The sequence below is a fragment of the Fukomys damarensis genome, unplaced genomic scaffold (assembly GCF_012274545.1).
Source record: "Fukomys damarensis isolate Sample0158 unplaced genomic scaffold, DMR_v1.0_HiC HiC_scaffold_35, whole genome shotgun sequence".
NCBI lineage: Eukaryota > Metazoa > Chordata > Mammalia > Rodentia > Bathyergidae > Fukomys > Fukomys damarensis.
Window position 1 is genome coordinate 18,767,059 of NW_022900947.1, and position 12,731 is coordinate 18,779,789.

The following is a 12,731-nucleotide window of genomic DNA, read 5'->3' on the forward strand; positions in this document are numbered from 1 at the left end:
AGGCTCTGGAGCCAAGTGAACATGGGACAGTTCTGGTGCTGCCAGCTAATAATAGTGGCTGCTTTTTTATTGAATGCTAAGCGCTTCAGCCACCTACTCCCCTTGACTAATTTTAGCAATGCAATTTACAGACAAGACACTGATGATCAGAGAGGCTAACTGACCTCCCCAAAGTCACACAGCCAGCCTCTACTCTAACCCACACAATATGATCACCAAGCCCTAAAGCCCAGCTTCGCACCGTGGTAACCGATAAAAGCATGCTGGGGATACTGCGACCCAGATTCAACCCTTGTACATAACCATGCCAACCAGCTGGCCCAAAGCACCCACTTTGGTAGAAGTTATTAAAAGTACCAAAGCAACAAGACTGAGACCTGCCCTGGACATGTGCACCATGTCGCTGACAAGGGGGTCACCCACTGGGGATATGGCATGTGTTGCCCCCTCCTTCGGGAGCATGGAATGTTTGACTTTGCCCCCAGGGGAATCCTTTGCTACCGGGGACTTCGCTGTTCTTAATGAGCTGGTTTGTGCGCCGAACATATCAGCAGGTGAACTCTACGGGCACTGAAAGAGAGTGGGAGCACTGGCTGTTGCTAGAGCGCTGGGTGGCAGGGCCAAGTTGCAGCTCAGCACTACCTGAGGCAAAGCCCTGATTAACAGGGAGCTGGTCCCCTCCCTCGTGCCTTCTGCACACCGGCCGCCCAAAGATGGGGGACAAGGGCAGGTCAGCTACGAGCACTGCCATAGTCTGCAGCCAAATGCTAACAGGCTTCACGTTGTTATTGAGACACCGCATCAAGAAATGTCTCCCACCCACATCACAGAGGAGGAATCGGGAGACGCGGGTACCGGAAACAGCTGCCTCGGAACGTAACGACAGGGCAGCACCCATGTGTTGGTGGCCCCACTACCCCTGGCACAGGCCGGGCCAAGTTCTCAACTTCAACAGTGGGCCCACGTGTGATCCCAGGGGACAGCTGGGTTCACAGAGGGTAGGTTTCGGGGGCCAGGTACGCCAGGAGCTCGGGGCTTCACAAACCGTGGCAGAGAGGACTCCACGTGCAAGGTCTGGCAGGAGAGGAGGGCAGACACTGGCTGGCTGCTGGCGCTGTCCTGGTCCAGTGCACTCTTAGCTGAGGTCTGAGCACGCGTAGGCTCTGGGAGGCTTAACTGTGGGCAGCTGCATTGGTCTTCTAGGGCTGCTCGGAAGAGCAGAAGTTTGTGTCTCAAAGGTGTGCAGGCTGGAGGTGTGAGAGCAGGCTGTGGGCACGACCGCTTCTTTCTGAGCATTCCTAGGAGCATTTCTTGCATGCCTCTCTCCTGGTTCCTGGTGAAGTCCAGGAAGCCTCACTGTTCCTTCACCTGTGTACGAGTTGCTCAGGCAGAGGTTATGGGGAGGCTGTGAAAGTTCTAAGAAGGGGGGCCTTCAGCCATGCTGTCACAGGGCATCGTGGAACCTGGCCTTCCTCTTGCTGTTTTGCCTCCTGGCTCTGCCATGGGCTCCTGCCATGGTGATCGACCTTGGCACAGTCCCAACAGCAATATGGCCGCCAGTCGTGGGCGGAAGCGTCTGAAACCACGAAGCCGTGAACCTGCCCTCTTCACAGATTGATAATCTCAGGTTTTTGTTCTAGTAATGAAAAGCTGACGGACGGCGTGACCAACCCAGTGACTTTACCTTGCCTTTCTTCCAGCTGCACCAACCCTATTTGCAGACAAGACCACACTTACAGGCATAGAGATTAGAGCCTCAGCATATCTTTTGAGGGGACACAGTTCAGCCCATAATATCAACCCTAATTTGGCCATTAGACTCCCTGGATTTACAGCAGATACAGGATGGTACTATTTATTTATTTCATAGGCCCAGGTACTGGCAACTGCCCAGCAAATAATTAATGCCCAGTAAATACTGAATGAATGAGAAAGCAATAATCTCATCTAGGTCTGTAGCATGGGCAACAAACCTGAGTGCAAATCCTGGCTCCACTCCTTCCTACCTGGGTGGTCTTTGGAGAGTCTCTTAGCGACTCTGGGCCTTGTTGTCCTCCTCTCTAAAATGTGTGTAATACAAATGGTGGGAAGAGCAAGCAAACGGTGCACATAAAATGCCTGGCACACAGCAAGTGCCCACTGAATGGGAGGTGTCATTTTATTTTATTTAGTTATTTTATTGGTACCAGGGATCAAACTCAGGCCCTTACACTTTTGAGGCAGGTGGCAGAGGCACTGAGCCAAATCCCTGAACTGGGAGTTATTATTTTAAAAGGAAACTGAATTTTACCCTACATAATACCTTTATTTTTTTTCTTTATTCCATTTTTATTTCATCATATTGATTCTTTAAGATTAAAAAAAAATCCTAATACATATTAGGCTAAGCTAACTGCATGTATCAGAAATGCTTTCAGTTTGTACTAATAGATCCCCATTCCAATGCCACAGTGTACATGATGTCCCATACTAATGTTGGCTTCAGGTAGGGCTTGATCCAGATTCGAAATAATGATATTTGGGTTCTTCCTGTGTTTCTTGGACAGGCCTTTAGTGCATGTCCCTCATCAGAAGGAAACCTTACGAGCCTCACAACCCCAAGAGAAAGTGATGGCCTTTCCTGATTACATCAGAAAACACCCAAGAAAGAATTTGGTTCTCTTATCTTGGACCCTATACCTATCCTAGAATCAGTCTCTATGGCCAGGAGCATAGAATATGTGAATTGTCCTGTTCCGGCTCATGGGAATAAGGAGTAACAATGTCAGGCTGCTGTGAAATGGGTTTCCTGCAGAAAAGCAGAGTCCTATTTCAAAAATTTCCCTGACTCTTGAAACTGCCCATAGTTCTGAAAGTAAATCAGGCTAACAGCAATCATGTTTCTGGAAAAGTACTGAGTGTGATTTTCAAAAAATAAGAGCAGAAGCTATAGCTGACAAGCAATAACTTGTTGCTTCAATATAAAAATGCATTGCTGACTTTGTAATTCTTAGGGTTGGGATTAGGTTTAGGGATAGGGCTAGGGTTAGGGACAGGGGTAGGGATAAAGTTGGGGGTATGGTTAGGAAAAGGGCTGAGATTAGGGGTAGCGGTGAGGCTAGGTTTAGGAATAGAAGTAGGGGTAGGGATAGTGGTAGCCTAGGGATGGGAATCCCTGGTGGGAGTCACCAGACATGAGAGCCTCTAAGGGATCTGCTGACAGCAGCGGGAGGGAGGTCGCTGCAGGGGCACAGGAAGTGGCCTAGGGAGGTGACTCTCTGGTGACACTGAGGTCCCCCTGTGAGGGGAGGTGGGCCTGAGAGGGGCCTCTCTGCCTGAGGCTGGTGTGCCCCACCCTGACGGAGGAGAACCAGTCCACATTCTCCTAGCCACCCCTCATGGAGAGGTTTTCCTTGTTAGTTTTTTAACTGTGGTTTTATGAAAAATACTGCATAACTCAGGTTTAATTTCCCTTGGGGAGACAGCTTTGAAATAACTATCAAATGTTTTTTCCCCTCTTTTTGCTACTCTAAGCAAACTGGGAAATATTTTCCCTTGAGGGACAATAGTCCAGTCATTCATGAAATAATCATCTTGATACTATTTGCTTCTTGTTTTTTAAGATTTCCTACAATGTTCACGTGTCGCCCCTCTCATTCTATATTTCTGCAGATTTTTTTCATGAGTGAGGCAATTAACATGCTCATATTTAGAATTTTTTAAGATAAATTCTACTGGGCCAGGGGTTTAGCTCAGTGGCACCGCACCTGCCTGGCAAGTGCAAGGTCCTGAGTTTGATCCCTGGTACCACAATGACTAACTAAACAAACAAGCAAACAAATAAATTCAACTTAACTTCGTAGGTAGAGGTAGAGGTGAATGAGTGGAACTAGGTAGCATTTATACGACGCTTGACAATTTCTCCGGTGTATTCATTTCATTGCCGTACAATCACAGGGGGCCTCGTGTCCATTTTATAGAGCAAAAACCAAGTCTGAGAGAGGTAGAAGCTTCCTAAATACCACAAATAGATTTGAACTCAAATGATCTGACCCAAACAAAAACCCTTGGCATCTCCTGTCCTAAACACTGCATGCAGTGTCCTCATTTAATCTCCCCAAGGAAACCTGCGAGCTGGACGACAGTGGTCATTCTCATGTACCGATAGGAGCGGGGGTTAGAGGGTTAAATAAATCACATTCAAACCCAGTTGTGCCTCACAGAGAACTCAGCAGAGAACTGTCCCCAGACTTACCTGGTGCTCAGCACTCCCGACAAGGTGGAGGTGGGCAGTGGGGGCCCCTGGGCCCCAGGGTGGAGATGGGTGAGCTCTGCCCCTCTGCTTGGGCTGAGAAACCTCACCTGCCTGGCCACTCTCAAGGGGGAATTCGTTCAGCCCAGATGGAAGCCTGAAGGCTGAGCTGAAGGTGTCCAGTTGAGAAAATGCCACACTGAGCTGTTCCTGTTGGCCTTGCCCGCTGACCCCTGGGGACTCCCGAGTTCACAATGGCACTGCAGACAGGAGGGAAAGCCGCGAGAATCCCAGAATGCACCAAGGCCAACAGCTCTGACCGCAGCGTGTGCCTGTCCTCCCGTACGGGTGTGGACTGGTGTGGGTTCTGGGGTGGGGTGGGAGCCATCTAGTCCACAGCTGGTCCCGCACCAGCGACTGAGGGCAGCCCTGACACCTACCTTTCCCCGGCCCTCAGCACCCTCCTGCATCTCCTCTAAGTGACAAAACTCCCACTTACAAGTTAATCAAAATCCTGCCCGTGAATGAGAAAGAAAAAAAAAAGAACTCTGTTAATTAAAATCTCAAAAGATGCCCGCGGTAACAACCTGCAGATGCTTTCTTCCTATGTTAATCCTCTGGGAAGACCAGGCGTGGGCTATCAGCCTGAGAGGCGCAGGTGCCGCCGTTAGGCCTGAGAGCGTATGTCTGTCTGTGACAACTGGGATAGGTAAGATTTTCAGCCTCCATTAAATAATGACAAGAAGCAGGGACTCTCCTTTCTTCTCAGGAGAGGTTAAGTTTCCAAGTATGACCCCCATGGAATACCATCTCTCGAATGGTTGGACAACAATAACAAAAATGAGTCTCATTACTCATTTATTGAGCACCTACTGCATGCTGGGTGCTGTGGAAGGTGCTCAGGAGGCAGGAGGGAGGCAGAATCATCGTGCTTATCTTGTAGAGGGAGGAACGACAGTGAGCACGCAAACAGGCAGTGTGAGGGTGCCGGAATGAAAAAGCAGGAGGAGAAACAAGGAGGGAGATGAGGACAGGACGGCTTTAGCTTGTGGCTGGGAATAGCCTTCTGACACAGTCATCTCAACCCACTGCTGCTGCTAGAGCTGAGTGCCACAGACCGGGTCATTTGGGTCACAGTTCTGCAGGCTGGGAAGGTCAAAACCAGGTAGGCCCCGCTGCAGAGGCCGTGCTGGCTGGTGGGACTCTGCAGAGAACCTTGGAGGTGCGGGGTGTCACATGCCAACACAGAACATCCCTGCTCGGCCCTCTCCTCCCCTTCCTATGGGCCCCAGTCTCTCTGGACAAGGCCCACGCTTATCCTCCTTCACCTCAGTCACCAAAGGCCACAGTCAGGTTAACTTTCCAGCCACCCAGTGGGGACCAAGGTTCAGCATGATGCTCAAGTGATGGGTAAAGGCAGCCCTGGAGCGCAGAGCACTTCACGCCGAGGAAACTGCAGTGCAAAGGTCCAGGGGCTGGGTCAGACTCCACATGTTCAAGGACTCGCAGGAAACTTGTGTGGAGGAGGACCCAGCTGTGCAGGAGAACAGAGGAGCGGGCAGGGGCAACCCCCCAAGAGCCTTCTGTAGGAGGATGTCTGGAGATGCCTCAAAGAGATTGGGAAGGCTTTGGGGCATCTGAAGACGTGCTCATATAACCTGACTGGGTTTTCTGAAAGTGTACGCTGGCTGCAATGTGGAGAAGGGCTGTGGGGGTGAGTAGCAGCAAAGGGAGGGACAAAAATACCTGGAATGGACGACAGTCCACGTGAGAGGATATTGCTCTGAGATTGCCCCAGTGACATTTTTGATTGACCTTAAATATGCCAGGAATGGCATTTTCAGAATGGATTGCTCCAGTGCTGGCAGGCTTCCATCAGTGCGACCTCTAGGCTCTCGAGGCAGTATCTTAGTTAATGTACCATGTTAGCCTCGTAGGGGATTAGAAGGACTTGGAGCAAGGAGAGTTGGCTGGAAAGAGTTAAGAATCTCAGCTGAGCAGGCTGAACAGGGAAAGACTTTGCTAAGGCCTGGGGCGCCCAGAAGCTGTCTAGCTGTGCCCCGAAGGCCAGAGAACACGCTTGCTCAGTGATGCCCACACACAAGGCCACCACACACAGAAGATGTCCTCCAGGAATGCTGTGGGGCTGGGCAGGCTGGACCTGTGGCGAGGGGGCTGCAGGAAGAGAGGAAAAAAATAAATCTATGTTTCCAGTTTTTGCACTGACTGCTCCCATTCACATTGTTATTTGGGGCCCAACAGTGCCCTCTGTTCATAAAAGGACAAAGGCAGAAGAGGTGGTCAGGGTAAAATGTGTTGAGATTGTGTTTTCCCCATCTCTGGATGTGGAGTTTCCACTAATGTTGGTGTGACCTCCACAGAGTGGCCTTGTGCACCTAGACTGATATTCCGGGACCGGGAAGGCATCTTCTACGATTAGGGTGTCTCCAAGCGGGGAGACGGTGCGAGCTCCCAATGGTGAGGGAATTCGGGTTTGCTTCCAGCGGGGAGGAAGGCGGCCAGAAACACAGAGTGGTGGGGCGCTGGCCCAGGCGGCTGTGCCCCGTGAACTAGGAGCCTCCACCGCTCATCTTGACGGATAGAAAATTGGAGTTTTGGAGGAACAGTTTTTTGTATGAGACGCTCAGGACCAATAAATACTCTAACTCCTTGCCCAGCTCCCAAAGCCTCTGCCCTCCATGTACCAGGCTGCCAGGGGTGCTCCAGACTGAAACTCTGGACAGCGCGAGTCAGCGGAAGCTGCTTGGGGCGACTGCCGACAGTTCCGCTCCACCACTCACTCTCCGTTCCGAGTTCCTTCTCCCTCCTGCCTCTCTGTTCTTCCGCCCGGTGACACTTTAGCACAGAGTGACTTGGGCACATTGCTTAGTGCCCACTATGCCCTGAGTGTTTGCGTGCCCACCCTCATTTGTTTATTTGTTTTGTTTTGTTTTATTGAGCTTATTGGTACATTTTAGGTATACAGTACAGTTACATTCATCATTGGGATCTTGTACCTTTACATGACAGGTCTTGGTTCTCATTTTTTCCCCTTGTCCCTGCCCTCCCTTCACCCCCTCCTCCCCTCCCCATTTACAAACACTTCATTTCCATTTTTTCATTTTCTCCTATTTTTTTCTTTTCCTTTATTACCTTTCCCCTGCCCATCCCACCTTCCCTACACCTTTAGCCCCTTTCTTCCCATTTCACAATGTCAGTTGTCTCATTAGGATCTTATGTACTATTACAGTTTATTCACACCAGAGAAACTACCCCATTTGTTTGTTGAAGGGTGATCTGCAATGTGATAGCAAGAAGTGGGGTCTTTGGGAGGTGGTTAGGTCATGATGGTGCAGCCCTTATGACCGGATTAGAGCCCTCGATGAAAGAGACAGGAACCCTCTCTCATCTTCCTTTTGCCACTCTAGGGTACAATAAGAAGAAAGCTTTCACCAGACACAGGATCTGCCAGCACCTTGGCCTTGGGCTTCCTAGCCTCCAGAACTGTGAGAAATAAATGTCTGATGTTTAATCCACCAAGCCTGTGGTAATTTGCTATTGCAGCCCAGAAAAACTAGAGTCTCCAGACTGAGGCAGCTGTAGAGTAGAACAGGGAGAAACGGGTTCCAACCCTGCTCTGCCACATCTGAATTTTGTAGCTTTGGGTAAGGCTGACTCACACGGTGCCTCACTGGGAGAAAAAATACCCGACACCCAAAGTTAAGCGGGGAAAAGGCCTATTTAGCTCCCAGTTCGTACAGGTTTCAGTCCATAGTTGGCTGGCTGCAAGGAAGGGTAGCACATGGCAGAGGAGCATCACACAGGAGGGTAGTTCATGGTGCGCAGAAGGTAGCAAAGCATCAAGGGACCTTAGTAGCGCTTTTCTGCCTCTTCCATCTTTCCAGACTACTTAGGGCAGGTGGCACTCATGCCCTTGGTCCCAGTACCTTTGAGCCTAGCATTGCACCATGAATCAATCCCAGCATCACACACCCTAGATCCAACCATCTCTGAAAAAGCCCCACCTATTCCTGCACGAGGCTGTGGGGAGACACCGAGACACAAGCCATGGCACTCAGTTTCCCAATCTGTAAAATGGGCCTAATGCCTATCCTTAATAGGATAGACAAGCATGTGTTCCATTACATGAGTTAACAGTACATAACCTCTTTAATGTTTGTTATTATGGCCGTCACCTTGAAAGTACTGGGGTAAAATAAGACATAATTATCTTGCCTGGGGCTTCAAATCTACACTGTGGGACAGAGAGACACTCACATAATTGTAGCTTATGGTGACAAATACTGGAATCAGCATATGGAAAAGACACCTTGAAAACTGCGATGGATTGAAGAGAGCTGCAGATTCCTTGCCAGTTTCCCTCAGGAGTGGGAGCCTCCTTCCTGTCCCTTGGAACTGGCTGGGTTCCATGGCTTCATGGTTCAACTGGCTTTATGGCCTGCTTGGCCCCTGGAACCCAGCTGAACCCACTTTGGCTGCCTTCCAAGGTGAAGTCTTAGGAACAAGCTGCCATGCAAGAAGTGTCGCCTACGGGTGCTGCAGCTGGCGCTCAGGTGACACCAAGTACAAGCGACGCTGAACTGTCCAGCCAGCCAGGCCTCCAGCATTTCCTTTGCCAAGCCACACAAGAGCGCTCAGTCAGCCCACAGAATTGCAAGAGTGCATACATTACAGTTTTGAAGCAGTAAGTTTTGGGTGGTTAGTACGCAGCTGTAGATGATCCAAACAGGAGTTGAAGAAAGAAGAGTTGATTGTAAGCTGAATGTGGTAGCTCACACTTGCACTCCCAGCATTCTGGTAGGCGGAGGCAAGAAGACCTCAAGTTTGAGCACAACTTAGCGATTTAGCAAAACCGTATCTCAAAAAGCTGGAGGGCCAGGATTTAGCTCAGTGGTTCCGCCGCCTGCCTCGCAAGGGCAAGGACCCAAGTGCGATCCCCTGCACAGAAACAAATATAAAAGTGAAGCTGGAGGTCAGGGGTGATGGAAGGGAGGTGGGAGATGGGGGCAGCAGGATCAAGTGTGAGGCCGAGGAATGCTGTTCAGGTCAAATCACGGTGACTTCCGGGACAATCCCTTTGCTGTCAGGAAGCAGAACTCACGCCTGCCTTCCCAGGGAAGGAGCCCTCCTGGGCGCAATGGAGCCTGACAGGAAGCTGTAGGAACAGCAGGAGGCCTCTGGGGGCTGGGCTTCATGAAAGTCACAGGAACTAGAAGGTGGCTCGGGATCTGCCGTTCCAGACACAGTAAACCCTGAGTTCCTCCGTCCAGTGCTGCCGCCCTGGTTGCCCAGCTCACTTAATTTCCTCTAGCGCCTCTTTCCCCCTGTCCTCTCCAGCCCCGTGGAACTCCTGGCTAATCCCCAAGGAGGCACAGCACTGTCTTGCATCCATTGCTCTCTTCGTCTGGACCTGCCCCCGCCCGTAGACCCCTCAGGGGTCTGTTGCTTCTTAAAAGTGGTTGCCTGTGATCCCTCCCATCTCTTGCCTTCTCTAGTTTCTTACCAGAACTTCTGACTCCTATCACTCTCTTTAAAAAATATCTATTTTCCATTTACCTGCCCAACTGGAACGCTTCTTTCATCCTGGCAAAGCCTTGTCTATGCATAGGATGCTTAGCAGCAAAGAAGAAAATGAATGAATACGTAAATCCCAGGCAGTCAAGGGCTTAAGGTGCCTTATTTCTCCTCAGCAGGGGGAAATTTGTAGATCTTCACTTTAATTCCCCTCCACCGTCCTCTGCTTCCTGCTATTCCCACAGAATTTCCTAGCCCTCTGCTCAGGAAGGGCTCTTCCTTCCCAGCTTCTGCTGACTCACAGCCCCAGGCTCCCCGTTTGCTGCTGTGCTCCCCTTTCCCTGTGCCTCCTCCAACTTCTGCTCACTCTGCAACCTCCGGATTCTCCCTGACTTTCCAGGTGAAATTGCAGAAGAAGGGAATCTGACGAGGTCAGCCTGTTTTTCACAGAGCCGGAGGTTTTTGCCTTTTGGCTGTGCCCTGGATCAGGCGTCCCTGTGGTTTCAGTCACCTGTGGTCAAGGGGCCCAAGCGCTGTAACCCAGATGTGGGAACCATGAGCCACACAGCAGAGGCAATCTCAGCAAACGCCAGATGTGCCCTCAGGACCAGCTGTCCAGAGCGCGAGGGCCACACTGGAGAAACCCAGGCTCCAGGGAGACACCCAGGGCTTCAGGGCAGGGCAGCAATATTTGAGAAGCTAATTTCAGCGATTGCAGTGGTTTGCACACAACTTGAGTGTGGTCCCTAAAGGATCACATGCTGGGAGCTTGGTCTCGGTGTGGCCATGTGGGGAGGTGGAGGAACCTTTAAGGGGAGGAGCCTAGAGGGAAGTGATTGGATTTTTGGGGTGCTACCCTTGGAAGGAATTACACATTCTCTTAATTTTCATTTCTAAGCAATATAGTTTGAGTAGTTGGTTGTATAGCCATAGATAATCTAACTAGGAATTCAGTCAGAGAAGAGCTAATTCCTGAGAGACTGGTTAGTTCTCAAGAGCATGGGTTATAAATCAGTGAGACTACCCTATTCCTGCTCTCTGATCTCCCATGTTACTGCTCTCAAAAGCCTCCCTGCCATTGAAGCCCTCACTCAATCAATGGAGTGATGCAAGCTTGGAATTCAAACCTTCAAAACTGTGACCTACATAAGCCACTTTTATTTATAAAGTATCAAGCCTTGAGCATTTTGCTACAGTCACAGAAAACAGACTAAGGCAGCTCCCCTGTGAGATGGCTTAGTGATGGAAGAGCATGTGCAAGACCAGTGAGGAAGCCATGACCAGGGAGAGTAGAGGAGGCCAAAGACCATGCTGGGGTTCATGATGGTGAAGAGTCTGTAGGAGAAAGTGGTCTTGAACCTGAAGTTGTCCACCAGGCACGCGTGTCAAATTCAGCAGAAAGGCAGGTCAGCACACATAGAAGGTCATAATGGCACGAGGTAAAATGGGGTTGCATAGCACCTTAAGAATAAAGCCAAGGCAGACATCTGGGATGATCTCTTACAAGGAAAGGCAGACATCTGGGGTGATCTCTTACAGGGAAAGGCAGACATCTGGGGTGATCTCTTACAGGGAAAGGCAGACATCTGGGGTGATCTCTTACAGGGAAAGGCAGTCAGAAGGAGAAAGAGTTGGCAAGTGATCTAAATTGGAAGTACACACACAGATAAGCAGAGACGCAGGAGAGTTACGGCTCCTAGTAAGACAGGAAAGCTTGTTCCTTGCTCCCTCCCTTCTCAAAGGCTCCATCCCAGAGGATGCTGCAGGAAATGCTTCTGCTCTCAACCTCGAGTGTCCGGGTAACAACACTTCTTGGGAATCCATGATATTCTAAAAATATATCCTCTGGGCAGCAGTACCACAATTAGTGGAGCTGCTGTCCCAGGAAACCCTCATCACCATTTTGCTTAGATCAGAGAGCGGATTAACTTTGAGGTCTGTCGGCACCCTGTGTGAGACACCACTGGCGGTCTGCTCCCTGCAAGCATTCAATCTTCATATCCAAGGGAAGAAGGAGAAGGTGTTAGGTAGGAGCCCAAACCAATTTTTTTTCCAGTGATTGAGATGAAAATATGCACCCTAGGGGTCCTGACATATTTGACTTGCATCTTGCCTTGAGTGTTCCCTCCCCTTGTACAAACCCTGTCCCCCACATCCAAACTTCCTTTGGCTTCCCAAATATTAGCACAGCCAAGAAGCACCAAGCCCCTCATTTCTGCCATGTGTTGGAGGCAACTCTGCTGATGTCTATATGTGTTAGGGCTGCTGGTGGCATGAACTGAAACCAATTCTAACTGAAGTTCAAATAGAGTTTACAGGCAACACATACAGTGACCTGTAGGCCGTAATGAACACTTGAGAATCAGCTTAGACCCAGGTCAGCGCCAGGATTATAAGCAAGTGGGAGATATACAATAATCGCCAACCACTGGCAAAGGAAGAAATCTACTGCAACAGTGCTCGTCGATCTTTGTGTGATTCATGCTGATGCTCATGGTTCTTGTTTCTAGAAGAAAGAATAACTGGACTAGGCTGGCCACACCCAGGTGACATGGCTCTGCCATGCAATTTAGGCTGGTGGTTAAGAGCTGGACTCTGGACCCGGGCAGTGTGGGTCTGAATCTTTGCTCTGCCACTTACTGGGCCATGTGACTTAGGGCAAGTCATTCTCAGTATGCCCAGCTTCCCTCTCTGCATGTGGGGACAACTATTCACAGGCGTGGTGAACACCAAATGAGTAAAGTATGACAGTGACCTCTAAACTTAGAGTCTGTGTTGGTTAGCTTTCCATCACTGTAACAAAATTCTTGAGATAAACAACTTGGCTCATGATTTCAGAGGTTTCATTCCATGGTTACTGGGCTTTGTTGCCTTTCTGCCTGTGACAAGGCAGACCATCATGATGAAGACTTGGGGCAGGAGAAACTGCTTCCCTTGTGGTGGCCAGGAAGGAGAGACAGAGAGG